This window comes from Microtus oregoni, unplaced genomic scaffold (assembly GCF_018167655.1).
Source record: "Microtus oregoni isolate MIOR12 unplaced genomic scaffold, Mior012 000079F_000, whole genome shotgun sequence".
Lineage (NCBI taxonomy): Eukaryota > Metazoa > Chordata > Mammalia > Rodentia > Cricetidae > Microtus > Microtus oregoni.
Genome location: NW_024544152.1, coordinates 2,081,405 through 2,099,413, shown reverse-complemented (window position 1 = coordinate 2,099,413; position 18,009 = coordinate 2,081,405).

Sequence of the window (18,009 nt, the reverse complement as noted above, 5' to 3'; positions counted from 1 at the left end):
AGGCAGGCGGATCTCTGTGAGTTTGAGACCAGCCTGGTCTACAAGAGCTAGTTCCAGGACAGGCTCCAAAGCCACAGAGAAACCTTGTCTCGAAAAACCAAAAAAAAAAAAAAAAAAAAAAAGATAGCTTGATGCCATACTGACAGATGGATGGGATATGCAAATGTGCTTCTCCTTTTTTAGTTGTGAGGTCACCTGGGAAAGGACTGTCTTTCAGGTATGTGACTCAGTGTAAATGATTTGGGGCATCACGCTAGGCAATAAAATGCTGATGATGGGAAGTCTCAGAGCTGACTGTGTGAGTTAACCTCTTTGTATCATCTTAATGAATCATTTTTTTTTACCTTCTCCCCCAGTTTATATTGGGTGTAAATTTGTGGAAAAAACAACACAAGGGGATTTTAGGATCTCTGTAATCCTTAAAACTTCATCCTTACTGTGTGGTGTTTTTCTTAGTATTTTCATGCATCTTCATATAATTTTTATTCCCATGCCCCTATCCAGGCAAGAAATATTTTTGTTGAAGCCTGTCCTCAAAACAGGAGATAGAGGATATTTACTTAAAAAAAAAAAAACATGATGGAGGAAGGTCATTGGCTAATAAAGGAACTGCCTTGGCCCATTTTATTGGTTAGAAGATAGGTGGGAGGAGTAAACAGAACAAAACGCTGGTAGGAAGAGGAAGTAAGCTCAGACTCCACAGCTCTCCTTTCGGGAGCAGAGGCCTCAGAGAGACGCCATGCTCCTGGCTCCTGGGCAGACACTCACCATGAAGCTCTGATCCAGGATGGACTAGGCTAGAATCTTCCTGGTAAGACCGGTTCTCACAGATTATTAGAGATGGGTTGATCGGAATATCAGAATTAGCCAGTAAGGGCTAGAGCTAATGGGCCAAGCAGAATGGGCCAAGCAGTGTTTAAATGAATGCAGTTTGTGTGTTGTTATTTCGGGCATAAGCTAGCAGGCGGCTGGGATGTTGGGGACACAGCCCCACCACGCCCCCTATTACTACAAACACAAAATAAAGAAGTATTTTAAGGGTAATCACCATCCTAGCTGCTACTTAGAAGTATAAGTTTATTCAGATATATCAACAAATGAACATCTTGGAAGACAGACTCCACAATAGCAAAGACAAAAGGAAAGAATTAATAAAAATATATCTTAAATTGCTGGAGCAAAACAATTTTTCCCTATAGCTATCAAGAGAATTTTCTGTTTTATTGGTCCTGTAGTACACATATTGTCATCTGTAATGGTGACCTACCAACATTTTTTCTTTGATAGTAGAAAAACTGTGAGTAGGCTCCTAAATTTAGACCCTTTCTTATCCATTCTGACCTCAGGGGATAGTGAAAACTAGAACTACTACCTTGTGTCTGTAAATGTAAACTGTGTTGATCCATACTGCCTACATCTCCATAAAAATATTTATGAGTAAGCCAAAACAAACACAAACTGTTAACACATTTCAGAAACCCTATTTTCTAACTAACTTTATGTTTTAACTAACATAATGTCCTCTATTTACTAGCTGCTAATTTTTCTATTATCTCAAGTTTTCCTACTACTAAAACTAAGATTAACAATGAAACAAAGTGATCATCAAAGAAAATATTTCCCTGAAAAAGAGATAACTGATCTTTAACAGAAATGAGTTCATGTTGCTCTCACTAAAAAATGAAAATTATGATTTACTGAAAGATTTTCGCATTACTAATTGTTATGAATGTTTGTCACTTTAAGATACAAGCCATGCCCACTCCCTGCAGCTCTGTTCCCTTTCTTGTTCCCCTTCTTTTTTTCTCTTTCTGCCCTCTTCTTTTTCTTCCCCCACCCTCTCTCTTTCTATCTCTCTCTCTCTTTTCCCCCTTCTCTCTTCCCCCTCCATAACACCCTGAATAAATATTCAACCTCATTCTGCATGCCATGTCTATCCATGTCTCTGTCTCCTGCTTGCCCACCATGTATCTCCCTGCCTGGGACCAGCAACTGCTATGGGACTGACAGCCCTCTCTGCCTGGGACTGGCTGTTCCCAGGGCCCGCTGCCTGTCACCACATGGCCCGCTACCACCATTTGGAGACCTACAGCATTTCTGCTGCCTACTGCCGCCAGGGACCTTGTAGCATTTTTTTTTTTAGTCATAACACTAATGAATGAAGAACCTGAAATAAAAGGAGGACATGACTAATCCTAAAGTAGGGAAATAATTTTTCTTGTAGATTTAAAAGAAAAAGCAGGCAGAGTGAAGTGTCCGGGTTGAACATGGCTGACATATTAACTGGACCAAAAGAGGAGGGTTTGTGGTAAGAAAGGAATGTACAACCAAAAAAGGCCCAGGTCTAGATAATGGCATAGCCAAAATAATTGGTTTATTATATAAGGATCAGGCTTGGGAAAGACAAGCAAAAGCCTAGCCCTTAGTAGTAAGAGTTTTGGGGTAGGGTGTAAAGTATACCTGCCATATTCTGTAACAGATAGGGACTGAGGGATAATGGGAGAACCTGACAGCCAGGCTTGCTTTGATATAATAAATAGGCACCTTAGTCATTTGCACAGGGTTTGACACCTAGAAATTGGATTACCAAAGAAGGCTTGCAAGCTTGCTGTGTTCATCAGGATGCTGGACAATGGATACTCTCTGTAATTGTTGATTAGAGCATAAAACATGAAATCCACATATACAATCTCTTTCAAGTTATTCTGCTTCAAGTAATTCATGTAAAAATATGTACTGGCATATATAAAGAGTTATTTATTTAGATATTATAAGTTTCAGTAAAAGATCAGAAATCAACTAAATATTCTATTCAATTTTTGGACTCTTATCTAATTATTAAATATTAAGGTAAATGCTAGATATCAATATATAATGAGATAATCCCTTAAAAGTAATACAAAATCACTATGAACTCATATTTTAATAGAATAATATCACATATAAAATAAAGCTTAAATTTTATATAAAATTATGGAATTTCTAAGTTATTAATGATTATTTTTATACTTGATGTTACATGACTTCCTCCCCAGAAGTCCTCTCCTGAATTTCATGGTATTTTGTTAGTTTTGCTTGTTTGTTGCTGATGTTTGATTTGACTTTCTTTTTGATTTTGTTTTGAGGTTCACTCACTTTCACCAGAATCAATTGTTTGATTACAAGTTTGAAACTATACATTGAAGTCTACTGGATTCCTCAGTGGATACACAACTGAAAACAATTATTTTCACTGCCCCAGAATCCATCAGTAACCAATCAGCTCACCCTTTTCTATGACTGAAGGTTGATAAACTCAGTATTGTGTGACTGCAGAAGTCACAGCTGATAAGATGTCATAATTGCTTTCACCATGCCATACTAGAGAAAAACTGTTGTTAACATTCCTCCCTATGTTCCAGCTCTTATTTTCTTTCTGTCCCATCTTCTATAATGATCCCCGAGCCTTGGAGAGTATGGTATAAATGTTATATTTATGGCTGTTATATTAATGGCTGTTAAAAATAAATGGATGCCAATTATTCTTAGCAGCTTGAGCACCTAAGTATCTAAGTAGCCACTGAAATTAATTGTAAGGAGATTCCCCTGGGAATTGCATTTAACTGTAAACACAAATACTAAAAAGCCAGCTTGGATGTATAATGACAGTTTAGCTAAACAGCAGCATTAAGTTCATCCACAGGGCCAAAGACATTCTCAGCCATTCATGTTTTCTGTTTTGTTTTTTTTTTTAATCATGCTTACTGTATTAAGTATGAATATACTTTGGGGAATAGGGCACAGATTCAGGAGAGATCTGTAACATCCTAAACAGTCATGCCTCTATTTTGCCAGTAGGCATATCTTGTCTGACAGGGTAGTATTATAGTTCATAGCGGTCACAACTGAGTTTTATCATTGATATCTTGTCTTGCCTAGCAGCATGCACAACACCTTCTGAGACTGTGAACACTAGTCATGACGAAAGAAACTTCTAACTTAGCTCCAAATTATTTCCGTATTTTTTAGCTAAGGTGTGTTTGTCTTTAGCAGCAGATTATACTTCCATCAAGTATAAGTTAGGGTTCCCTGTATCCTCACCAGTTCTTTCACTTTATTTCTCTTTTTTAAATATGTGTTTTTTTTTATTTTCACTCATATATAAGAGTCGCTATGTATATATGCCACATGCATGTTGGTATTCACAGAGGTCACATGACAGTGTTAGATTCCTGAGATTTGGAGCTACAGAAAGCTGAAGGCTACCCAGTGAGGGTGTTGAGAACTGAACTCAGATTCTCAAGAAGAGTAGCAAACTCTTTTAAGCTCTGGGCCATCTGTCCAGCCCTACCATTTGGTTCATTGACTACAGCCATTTTGAGTGTGCTAAGATGGAAGGAATCTCAATGTAATTTTAATTTGCATTTTTATGAGTAATAATATTGAATACCATTTTCAATGTTTATTATCCATTTTTATTTCTTCTTTTTGAGAATTGTGTTCAGAATCATGGACTTTTTTAAATTTTGGTTTTTGCTTTCTTGATTTTTATTTTGGAATTTTTTGTTTATTGTTTGTTTGATTTCTTTTGTTTGTTGTGTATTATATCTATTAATCTTCTGTCAATGGTATAGCTTGGAAACATTTTGCCCACTTTTCTCATTATGTGGGATCCATTTTTATTCAGCTAATGATTTCCTTTGATACACTAAAGCTTTTGAGTTTGATGATATCCTATTTATCAAGCAACAGTCTTATTATCTATGCTACTAGAGTCTTCTTCAAAATCTTCTTTTCGGTGTCTGTCTATATTAGGGAATTAATGTGATTTGTTTTCCTCTAGCAATTTTAAAGTAGCTAATTGTACTTTGAGCTTCTTGGTCCATTTGGAGTAATATTTTATTCAGTATAAGATAGATGGTTTTTTTCTACTAGATGTTGATATGCTGTTTTCCTAGAATGATTGTTTGAATATGTTTTTTTTTCTTTCATTGTGTATTTTTGGCATCTTTATAAAAAATCATATCAAGTTGTGAGTGAACTTCTGGTTGGAGTCTCCATTCTATTCCTCTGCTCTATGTGACTGTCTTCTGCAGTATCATGCTATCCTGTAACTCTGTAGTGTAACTCGATGTTAGATATGGAGATGCATTTTGTGGTATTTTTTATTAAGTATTATTTTGACTGTTCTTAGACTTTTGTGAGTCTAAATAAATTTTAAGTTATTCTCTTCATATATAAAAAATTTCCTTAGTATTTTGAATGGGGATCACACTGAACTTGTAAATTGATTTTAATAGAATAACAATTTAATCAAGATTAATTCTATAAATCCATGAGAATGATATCTGCATTTTATGTCCTGGCATTTAACATAGAATGTTGTTGAATGCCTATAACTGTAGCAACTTTAAGGTCTCCATAGGGAGCATATGGAAATCAAGGAAGGTTGGGTTATATAGGTAGAGTATATTCAATTTAAACAATAATGATATGGTTTAATAATGATATAGCCATCTATCTCAATGGCACATAATGCATTTAGCATGTGCAAGGTGCAAGGTCCTAAGTTCAGTAAAAGTGTGAATATTTACACATAGATATAATAATTGCATTTTGTGAAGTTGCTCCAAATATCATGAAGATTATTCTCTTTGGAAGTATATTTTTAGAAAATGGAGACTTCCAAAATGTACCTTTTACTTTGAGGAGAACACATTTATCTAATCAATAATAATAATTTAAGATACTATCTCTGGGGGGCTGGAGAGATGGCTCAGAGGTTAAGAGCATTGGCTGCTCTTCCAGAGGTCCTGAGTTCAATTCCCAGCAACCACATGGTGGCTAACAACCATCTATACTGAGATCTGGCGCCCTCTTCTGGCGTGTGGGCATGCATCAAGGCAGAATGTTGTATACATAATAAATAAATAATAAATCTTAAAAAAAAATACTATCTCTGTTGTACTTGAAATTATAGAAAATAAATATGAGAATATTATAGTAAATTACTTAAAATGGTCATGTACAGGTTAGAAATCCATTAATCATATTTCTTTTTTGTCAGTAAGCTACTGTAACACTATTTTGTCATTGCCATTCCTGCTCTATCATTTCTTTATATGTATAATCATTCTGTCTTCCTTATTCTTAATATTTCTACATTTCCCCACCATTTTCCTCTTCTTTCTATTTGTGAATCTGGTTTTTAAGTGTTATTCCACTCCTAGTTTCCTCTAAGTTGTTCTATCATTATCTTTCATCCTACAATAATATCATGAACTAGAGTTTAACATATTGGCACTAAGAATATGGATCTATGGTAAAGTACTTGTATATGCAAAGCCCTAGTGTTCATACTATTTTCTAATATTTAGTTCACAACTATTTTTAGTTCATTTTTTCTTCTTTCATGCAGTGAGGGTTACATGACCGAGATATTTGTTACCCCATTGTTCACCAGGGTTCTATTCACTAATCTGGCTACCCAGATGGATGTCCACTTCTACCATCACCATCCCATATGAGTCTCTCCTGAAGCTCTGTGCTTTGAGGAAGAGGAAATAGTTTCCTGAAGAGAAGAGAACTGGTCTCTGATCAAGAGTATGTAAGTAGCTCTGTTCTCCAGTTAGAACCTTCAAACAAGATCTCAAGATCCTTTTGTTCACATATTAAAGTACATTTCTCCATGTTTCCAACTCTGAACCTAAAGTATAAATTTGAGAAAACATTTGTGATTTTTGATATGCAGTCTAGGTTTAGCTATATAATGCTCCTGGAGTGTTATCTGCTTTAAAAATCTTCATTTGTTTCTTATTATGGTAGTTTGAAAAAAAAATACTCCCAAAGATAATGCCATTAATAGGAGTTGTAGCATTATGAGAATAGGTGTGATCTTGTTGGAGAAAGTGTGTCACTGTGGAGATGGGGTTTGAGATCTCATATAGGCTCAAGCCACACACACTGTCTCAGATTATTTTCTGTTGCCTATAATTCAAGATATAAAAACTCTCAGCTCCTTCTCTAGCACCATATCTGCCAGTATTCTGCCTTGCTTCCCACTATGACTATTATGGACTAAACTTCTGAAATATCAGTAAGTCACCACAATAAAATGTTTTCTTTTAAAAGAGTTGTCAAAGTTATTGTGTATCTTTACAGCAATAGAAACCCTAAAAAAAAAAACCACAAAATTGGTACCAGGGACTGGAGTATTGCTATAAAACGACTGACTGTGCTTTTGTTTAGTGGAATTTTAACTTTGGTACTTTGGGTTAGAAAAAGAGTGGAACACTTTAAGCACTGATTAGTGTGTCATACCAGTAGGAGCATGAAAGACATTGGTGCCAAGTGATTTGAATTAGGGGAGGGAAGTTGGCTCATGGGTTTGGCTCATAATCTTAGTATGGTCCTAGAAATCATTCTTGTGATATTTTGGTGAATAAAGTTGCTAATTTTTTTTGCCCTTGTCTTAAGTTTGAATTAATTCACTTGGTAGAGGAAATCTCCACATAGCCTAGTATAGACTCTGTTATGTGGTTACTAGTTTTAACTCGAATCAAGGTACATAATAAAAATGAGTAAGCTCAGCAAGCAAAATATTTGAGAAGAAAAGGAACACCATAATGTGAAATGGAGCCAAATCATGTATGCAAGGGAATAACAAGATTAAGTAATGGGATAAAGTAGTGGTGACACCAGGGCAAGATCCCACCCAGCTAAGTTTACAATTTGTGAGGAATTAAAGAAAAACTTAGAGTTAGTTAGGTATTATGATTTACAACTTTAATCTCACTACTGGGACAGTAGAGGATGATGGATCTTTGAGATTGAGACGTGCATGGTCTGCAGAGCAAGTAATAGAACAGTCAAGCTTAAGCAGTGAAGAAAATTATTGAAAATAAACAGCTGTTGAAGATTCAATTAAAGATATTTTATTTCAAAACCAGTCTGGTCTACAGAGCCAGTTTAATGACAGTCAAGCTAACTGTCTTGGGAGTGAAGTTAACCATCCAAAGCAGAAAGTTGGTGAAAATATAATTGAGTGAGGGGACCATGTTCCAGCACCAGCAAGCTACAGTACATGGCAGCTTTGGCCATGTGGTTCTGATTTAGGATAGAAGAAAAGGGGTAAGGATTTTCCTCTCTGATCAAGCAAAGCTTCTTAGGGCAGGCATATGTCAGTAGTGTTCCTGAATGACCTAGAAAGGTCATTGCATGTGGTTTCAAGTTGAAGACTAGATTATCTTGAAGCCCCCAAATGTTGGAGATTCCAGAACTTTGAGAAACTTGTTGATGAAAGAGGCTAACAGGAAGCAGAACCAGTCCAAGAAAAAAAAAGTATGTTGCAGTCAACAAAGCTGAATGGAGTTGGATATCTGAAGAGCACTTTGACATCAGACATGGTGATGCAGAGTTTGGTGTTTCCTACTTGAATTTTGGTCTTGATTTGTTCTATTTTTTCCTCTCTATGCTCCCTTCCATATGTTTTGGAATGATAGATTATATCCTATGCCATTATATGATGGAGGCATGTAATTTGCTTTTTTATTTTAATTTTATAGGGGATTACAGTTAAGAGACTGCATGAATCTCAAGAGACCAAACTTTAGACTTTGAAACAAGGTTGAGACTGTGGTAGAGTATCAGAACTTTTGACATTAGAATAAATGTACTTTGCATTATCATATTGTTACAAGCTTTGCAGAGGCAGGGAGTGGAATGTGGTGTTTTGAAGGAAAATGCCCCTAAACGTGAATGGAATTATTAGGAGGTGTGGCATTGTTGTAGTATGTATGGTCTTGTTGGAGGAAGTGAGTCACTGTGGAGGTAGGCTTTGAGATCTTATATATCCTCAAGACATGTTCAATATCTCAGACCACTTACTACTGTCTATGAGTCAGGATATAAGAACTCTCTTTTCCTCCTCTAGCTCCATGTCTGCCCACATGATACTTGCTTCCTACCCTAAGGATAATGGACTTAACCTCTGCAATGTAAGTGAGCGCACAAAATTAAATGTTTTCCTTTATGAGTTGCCATGGTCATAGTGTCTCTTCACAGCAATAGAAATGCTAACTATGACACTCTTACTCAAATTTATTCCCATCATATTCAATATATACCACAAAAATACTGGGTATATACATTAACTCAAATTGCTAGGCACAAAATTAATATAAGAAGCCACAGACATGAGGAATGGAATATTATGTCTTTTTTTTGCTACCTATTAGTTTAAACTCTGCTTTATATGGACATTTCATCTTGAAAATGTTCTGTTTTTTTTTTTCTGGACAAAGATGGTATCAAAAGAAGTTAGTTAAAGCATACTTTTTATTTTTTTATTTTTGCCACATCCTCTTTTACTTTAAATAATTCATGCAAAATATCTTAATCATATTCTTTCCTTTTCCCAAAGTCCTCCCAGATCCTTTCCATCTCCCTACTCACACAACTTCCTGTACTTAATTATCTCTATCTCTCTGGCTATCTCTGTCTCTCTGCCTCTTTCAAAAAATGAAGCAAAACAAACAAAAATACTCCAATAAGACAAAAAATAGCAAAAAGAAACCACTCAAAAAGTATGGGGTATATTTTTTGTTGGGCAACTATTCTTGGGCCTGAGACTTGTCCTGGAATGTAGCTGATAAATCCAATGGCAGTTCATTGCAGAAAATTGATTGTCCCTTTTTAAGTAGGTATCAGTTGCAAACAACTTCCTTTGAAGTGGGACTTTTGTCCTCTTTTTCGCTATGCTGGACTTTTGTCTCATTTAAATTTGCACAAGTCTTGTGCATGATGTCACAGTGTCTGTGAGTTCATATGTGCATCAGTTCTGCTGTACCTGAAGGATGCTATTTCCTTAGAGTCATCCACAGTCTCTCACTCTCAGAATCTCTCCACTTCCTTATCTGAGTCTTGAGGAGAGGAATTTGGTAAAGACATAATTAAGGTAAAAAGTGCCAAAATTTTCTCACCCTTTATACATTTTTCAGTCGTGAATTTATGTGCTAATGACAAACAATGACAAGAAAAAGCTTTTCTGATGAGGGTTGAGTGATATACTGATCTTTGAGTATAGCAGCATATATTCAGGACTCATTTTCTGTGTCCCTTGCTTCTATATATGTATTTCCAATTTTTTGTATTGGGATTTCCATTTATAAGTTCAATAATAATACTACTCACATATTCCCACCCCAAATAAAACTATAAATCTATATTATATTTAACTAAAATAATATATATAATTTTAGTTGTCTATATAATTACTATTGTAAATATCAATAGCATTTTATGTTATTAATGATATTAGTGTTATTAATATTTTCTATTTATATAATTACATGTGATATATAGGTGAAATTAACAGGAAGTACAGAGGTAAAAATAAAAATCACTAAGTTCAGACCCTTATTTCTCACAAATAGAATGGATAACAGCATATAAATTTTGTGAGAAGTCCAGAAATGTTGTCGCTTCTTCACCTATGAATAGTATGCACCCAGGCAATCATTGTTTCCCCCCTTTGTTATGGCTCCATGTGACAGAAATCTCAGCTACAATGCTTTCCTTAGGGAAATAAAATGTTGTCCTAAATCCAGGAAGATTATTCATGAGTTTGATATCCTCCTAATCTCTAGTGTAGTATTCATGAGAGCAGGGATATTCGACATGCCTAGAGGTTTGTAACAGCCAAAAGTGACCAGATGACATGTTGTTGTTCCAGAGTAATCATGTTGTGACAGGCTAAAGTATATAGAGTTCAGTGAATTTTTTCTTTGTGGGGAAATAAGAGTGGAATATATACATATAAATGTGTGTGTGTGCCCAGTGTTTGATTTTTTCGCAGACTTGTTGATGGATAGGATTCTGTGTTGTCTGTCTCAGAATACAATCGGGTTCTGGCATATTTCCCCCTTAGGAACTGCTGAGAACATAGTGTGCTTTTGTCCCAGTGAACCTGCAATGCAGCAAAAAAGCACCAGAGGGAGGTAGAGATCACAGGTGTAAGATGAAAAGAAACAAACAAATGCTTGAGACTAGGAATCAATGTGCCTATATGTGAAAATGATTCACTCACAGGAAAGTTTAGATGACAAATTTGTAAAGGATTTTATTTTATGCAGTGAGTATCTAAAGATTGTTAGGGGATGAGATTTTCCCAAAGATACAGGAAAAATTAGCTCATGATGAATACAAAAAATACCCACAGAAACTGAATCTAAAAGACTGGTTAAATTATTATATCTTCCCTTTATCCAATCAATAGTCACTCAAAATATTTATCCCAATGCTTTGTTGAACTAAATCAGATGGAAAGAATTGCAACAAATTAAAAATAACATAGTAAGCTTAAACAAAATATTATCAAGTCACATGAACAAAATAAAACTATAAACAAAATTATAGTTTATAAAATAATCTAACAAAACTCTCAAGATGTATTATTTGCTTTATGAACTGAAAAAAACCCATTAAGAATTTGAACAGCAAATCTGATTAAGCACAGTTATAAAACAGTAGACTTATAACAAAGAAATATAATCTATAAGAAAGAAAAAGTATTTAAGATAACACAAGACTCAGAATACTAAAAACACAATCACAAAAGTCAACATAAGACTTAACGGAAGTCTCAGGAGAAGAAGACAAAAAGAAAGGGTGAGAAGCTTATATAATATGAGAATGAACAAATCTACAAATGTGGAGTGGATAGAGAAAGAAGAAAACCAAAGGATCTTTTATAACATGGAACTGCAAGAAGTTCAAATTAAGATGCATTATAATAAAATAATCAAGTTAAAGACAGAAGGAATTTTGAACAATGAATAAGAGAGGTGATATCCCATACAGGGGCATTCCATGATACAGTTAGAGAATTTCGCAGAGAATCTTTTAGGACAGAAGAAAAGAATATTTAATACTTGAAGAAATAAAGGACAACAATTGCCCACAAATAATAAATATCATCTTTTAGAAGATATTTTAAGATGAAGAAAAGGTAAAAATTTTACCTATCAACAAAAGTCAAAAGCAATATTAACCATTAAAATAAACAGATTTTTCAAGTTAAAAGGGAAAAGTATTAATCAACATGTTGAAAGCATAGAAAATATTAAACAGCATATGATTGAGGCAAATGAAAGTATAAAACTTACATTTAAAAATGGAAAGACGGATGGATGTATAAATGAGTACAAAATATGCTAATACTGGGTCACCAGAAAATAAATCACAATTGCTTCTAATATAGATAAAATACAAAACAACAGAAATAGCAATTATAAAATATGGTAATAAATACATGATAATAATATGAAATTAAAATATTTGTACACAAATGAAGTTATCAGTTATGAATTATTTAATATTTCCTCTATTTCTTATCTTATGTTTGATATTATGAAATAATTACAACATTTCTTTCCTCCTTTTCCCCTCACCAAATTCTCCATATACCCCATCCCACTCTCCTTCAAATTCATGGCCTCTTTTTTTTTTTTTGGTTAATTGTTACTTTATACAAATATCAATGAATGAAAACTTTTTTTTGTAATGTGGGGATGAAATTTTGATTTCTACACATATTAGCCAGTTGGGCTGCTCCCTGAAAGCAGGAATGGGGGTTGTCATTCATTGGATATGGTTTCATTTTAAGAAAATGAAAAAGTTATAGACATCTACTATATAGCAATGTGGTGATAGAATTCTCTACTGTACGTGCAAGTTTAAAAATAGACTTCATTTTGTGTATGTAGCAGAGAAAAAGGAAAATGAAATAATAAAAGAAACTAGTAATAAAAATAGTAATGTGTCTATGACTCCTAGTGCCCTGACCTGAGTTAGTACAAACATTTTACACTATTAAGGTACTAGCTCTTGCTCTGAAATTAAAATTAAACACATTTGCTCCCAAATCTCCCTGACAGTGGTCTCTTTAGTTTGCTGATACTTCAGTAAAGATAGATAAAACAGTCCTTAAAATAGCAGGTGGGCTGAAATACAATTTATAATAAAACTCACATAATACAATAGTAAAAAACACAAAGGACCACAATTTTACCTAAAAATAATCATTTATTTCTGCATAAGCTATGGAAGTTTAAACCCAAGGGGCTCTTCATGTCACATTAGTGTAATTAGTTACTTTCTTTATTTTCCTGTGTAAATGGTTGGAAAAATCAGATACTAACTCTAGAATAACGTTATTATGTAAATAAAAATCAACAGTAAAATATTACAATCCAATCACATTAAAAAATCAAAATTTTTAATTTTTAATTAATTTATTATAGAAGCATGTTTTGTCTTAAAATTGTGATATAGGAGTTTAATAAGATTATTAACACAAAGAATAGTGAAAATAATTTGAAGAATAAGATAATTTAAGGAAGAGAACAAAATTAAGGAAATATGAGAAAAGAAAAGAACAAAACAATGAAAATGTGACCTTTAAATTTCTGTTATTTTCCTTCTATCATATCTTTAATAAAAAACTGTATTTAATTTTTATTATATCAATTTTTGGTAAGAACCTTGCAAATATATTTGAAATTAGAACTTTTAAAAATTAAAGTTGAGACCTTTACTGTTCTCTCACAAAACATAGTGTATAACATTGAAATCCATAATAAAAAATATTTATTTCTATTACAGACTTTTGTTTGTAAATCCACATCAGTACATATGCATTAGTTTTCTCTTTATATTCCAAAACTTCCATGTAGAGAAAACTTTTCTCATATTTGTTTAGCTATTTTTCTGGAATATCTTTAAATGATCTTTAGGGTAGTCAGAAGAAGAATCATCTGTAGAACAAAGGGAATTCTGGATATAAGAGACATCAGGTCAGACTGAGTCCTGGGTTTACAGATACATTGGTCTGAAAGTGGTCATCGAATCCCTTTTTCAAGAGAAAGTATAATTCTTCAGTTGGGTATCTTGTATTTTTTGACAAAATAAAATGTAATAAGATAAAGCAAAAGGCAACATATAGATGTTGGACAAGGCAATTCAGCAGACGTAAAAGAGGCCACAAGCAGATATAGGAAGCAGAGGTCCCCTCATTCTTACACTCAGGAGTCCTATAAAAATGTTAAGTTAAAAGATATACTATGTAGTCAGAGGAACTGGTACAGACCTAGGTAGGCCCTGTGCTTGCTGATTCATTCTCTGTGAATTCATATGCACCACCTTAGTTGTTGTGCCTGTGTGCCCCAACTTCTCTGGCTCTTTCACTCTTTCTGACTCTTCTTCCATGGGAATTCCCTGAGTTCTGAGGGGAGGGGTATAAATTAGATATCTCTTTTAGATTCTCACCCTGCATAATGTCTGACTATGGGATTCTACATCTCTTCCCATCTACTGCCAGAGGATGCTTTTCTGAAGATAACTCATGAAGGCAGTGATCATAATGGCTATTTCATAGGTATTATGGATCTGGACTACCTCACTTAGGATTATTTTTATCTAGTTCCATCCATTTGCCTTAAAATTTCATGATGTCATAGTTTTAACAGCTGAGTAATATTCCAATATGTAAATTTGCCAAACTTTTCCATTCATTCATCTGTTGAGGTCTATCTAGGTTATTTCCTGTTTCTGGCCATTATGAGTTCATAAGTTCACAATAAATATGTTTGAGCAAGTGTTCTTGGGATAGGATGGAATATTTGATTATATAGCCAAGACTGATAAAACTGGATCCTGAAGAAAATAAATTCCTAACTTTCTGAGGAAACACCATATTGATTTCTTAGTGACTGTAAAAGTTTGCACTTCCACAACCAATAGATGAGTATATCCCTCATGACCCCTCTTTACCAGCATGAGCTGTCACTTATGTTATTGATCTTAGCCATTCTGACAAATGTACGATAGAATCTCAGGTTAGTTTTGATTTTTTGTTTCCCTGATGACTACGGATATTGAAAATTTATTTAAGTGTGTGTCATTTGTTTATGGGAGGGATTGTCATTTTGTATAAAGGAGAGATACTGTTATTTATTGCCTTTATTAAGCTATATATTTTTCTCTGCTCTCCGCCATTCCTTCCCCTCCTCTTCTACCCTTTCCCATGAACCTCATGTTCCCAATTTACTCAGGAGATCTTGTCTTTTTCTACTTCCCGTGTAGATTAGATCTGTGTATGTCTCTTTTAGGGTCCTCTTTGTTGTCTAGATTCTCTGGAATGGTGAATTGTTGGCTTTTTTTCTGTTTTATGTCTAAAAGCTACTTATGAGAGAGTACATATGATATTTGTATTTCTGAGTCTGGATTCCCTCACTCAATATGATGTTTTCTAGATCCATCCATTTTACTACAAATTTCAAGATGTCATTATTGTTTTCTGCTGTGTAGTACTCCATTGTGTAAATGTACCATATCGTCTTTACATTCTTCAGTTCAGGGCATTTAGATTGTTTCCAGGTTCTGGATGTGATAAATAATGCTCCTATGAACATAGTTGAGCACATGTCCTTGTGGTATGATTACGCATCCCTTGGGTATATACCCAAATGTAATTATTCTGGGTCTTGAAGTACGTTGCTTCCTAATTTTTTTGAGAACTCACCATACTGATTTCCAAAGCAACTGTATCAGTTTGCATTCCCCCCAGCAATGGAGGGGAGTTCCCTTTATGCCACATCCTCTCCAGAATAATGTCATCAGAGCTTTTTATCTTGGCCATTCTGACAGGTGTAAGATGGAATCTCAGAGTTGTTTTTATTTGCATTTCTCTAATGGCTAAGGATGCGGAGCATTTCCTTAAGTGTCTTTCAGTCATTTTTGATTCATTGTTGGGAGTTTCCTCTTTAGGTCTGTACCCTATTTCATTATTGGATTACTTGTTCTTTTGATGAACAATTTTTTGAGTTTGTATATTTTTGAGATCAGCCCTCTGTCTGATGTGGGGTTGGTGAAAATCTTTTATTAAATTGATTTTTATTGAGCTCTACATTTTTTTCTCTGCGCCTCTCCCTGTCTCTTCCCTCTCCTTCAACCCTCTCCCAAGGTCTTTTCCCATTCAGTATGCTGCCATTTTGTCTTGTTCACAAAGTCCCTAGCTTTACAGAAGCTTCTCAGTTTCAGGAGGTTCCATTTATTAATTATTCAGTGTCTGTGCTATGAGGGTTACATTTAGTAAGTAGTATCCTGTGCCAATATGTTCAAGAGTACTTACTACTTTCTCTTCTATAATGTTCAGTATGGTTGGTTTTATGGTGATGTCTTCGATCCATTTGGACATGAATTTTATGTATGGTGATAGATGTTGATATGTTTTCACTCTTCTACATGTTGATATCCAGTTATACCAGCACCACATGTTGAATAAACTTTCTTTTTTCAATTTATATTTTTTGCTTCTTTGTCAAAAATCAGGTGTTCATTGTTGCGGGAGGTTCTCCCACTCCTCCAGCCTATAACCGCTGAGATACCAGCCCATTGGGGCGTAGTCTCTCTCCCTTTAAAGAAGCGGCCACTTCCCTTTCCTCTCTCTCTTCACTTCCTGCTCCACCGGCAACTAGACTCCCTTCCTGGTTGCACAGAGGGCTGTGATCTGTAAGTTTTTCCCCTTTAAATAAATACCACCCTATTAATCATAATTCCAAACTGGTGTGGCATTGTTTGTGACTTACGCCTTCAGTTCATCAGTGTGTGGAATGATATTTGGTTCTTCTATTTGCTTCCATTTGTCCTCTAGTCTCCTTTTTATGCCAATACAAGGCTGTTATCAGTACTATAGCTCTGTAGGAGTATTTGAACTCAGGTACAGTGATGCCTCCAGAAGTTCCTTTATTGTACAGGATTGTTTTGGCTATTGTGAATTATTTTTGCTTTTCCATATGAAGTTAAGGATTGTTCTTTCATGGTCTGTGAAGAATTTTGCTGGGAAATTGATGGGCACTGCATTGAATCTGTAGATTGCTTTTGGTAAGATTGCCATTTTTTTCCTATTTTAGTTCTACCTACCTAAGAACATGGGCAATCTTTCCATTTTCTGGTATTTTCTTCAATATCTTTCTTCAAAGATTTAAAGTTCTTTTCATACAGGACGTCCACTTGTTTGGTTAGCATTACTCCAAATATTTAATATATTTTGTGGCTATTTTGAAGGGTGATGTTTCTCTGATTTATTTCTCAGCCCATTTATCATCCTTGATTTTTATTGTTGTTTGTTTTGTTTTGTTTTTCAAAACAAGGTTTCTCTGTAGACTTGGAGCCTGTCCTGGAACTAGCTCTTACAGACCAGGCTGGTCTCGAAGTCACAGAAATCCTCCTGCCTCTGCCTCCCAAGAGTTGGGATTAAAGGTGTGCGCCACCACTGCCTGGCTATTTATCATCTTTTAAGAGGAGGGCTACTGGTTTTTTTGACTTAATCTTATATCCTTCTACTGTACTGAAGGTGTTTATGAGTTGTAGAAGTCCCTTGGTAGAGTTTTGGGGGTCACATATCATTAGCAAATAGTGAGAGTTTGACTTCCTTTATGATTTGGATCCTCTTGATCTCCTGTTGTTTTCTTATTGTTCTAGCTAAAACCTCAACTACTATACTGAAGATATGTGGAGAGAGTGGATCACCTTGTTTCTGATTTCAGTGGGGTCACTTTGAACTTCCCTGCATTTAATTTGATGTGGTTGCTGCCTTGATGTATATTGCCTTTTTTATGTTTATGTGTGTTCTTTATATCACTTCTCTTTCCAAGACTTTTATCATGAAGTGAGGTTGTATTTTGTCAAAGGCTTTTTTGGCATCTAATGAGATGATCATGTATCATTTTTTTTCAATTTGTTTACATGGTGCATTACACTGATAGATTTTTTTTTTTTATGTTCAACCATCCCTGCATCTCTGAGATAAAGCCTAGTTTATCGTGGTGGATGATTTCTCTCATGTGTTCTTGGATTCTGTTTGCCAATATTATATTGAGCATTTTTGCATCAATGTTCATGAAGGAGACTGGTCTGTAATCTCTTTCTTAGTAATGTCTTGGTGTGGTTTGGGTATCAGGGTAATTGTAG